Genomic DNA, 310 nt, shown 5'->3' with positions numbered 1-310 from the left:
CCCCCCCCCCGCCTCCCCCCTCCTCTCGATTCCCAAACGGGACGTCCAGTTGTTTGCATGCAGCCCCTCTCCAAACAACCTGTGGACACCACCATCTGGGAGCGTGCTCACTTTCTGTCTCAGGGCCAGTTTCCACGGGAGCTGATGAAATGGGTACGTGAACTTATTTCCTACACACAAGTGGTGCGTTCACTTTCTGCTGCTTTTTGTTTGTTTTTCTCGGTGTCTGGATGCTGTCCTGCAGCAGCTGCAAGAGGGACCTCTCCTGGCTCTAATGTTCGTTAATCAGTTTAAAGGTTCAAACCGATGA

This window comes from Morone saxatilis, unplaced genomic scaffold (genome assembly GCF_004916995.1).
Source record: "Morone saxatilis isolate NCDOM2014 unplaced genomic scaffold, NCSU_SB_2.0 Contig6, whole genome shotgun sequence".
In the NCBI taxonomy this organism is placed as follows: Eukaryota; Metazoa; Chordata; class Actinopteri; family Moronidae; genus Morone; species Morone saxatilis.
Note: the sequence above shows the minus strand (reverse complement) of the source record.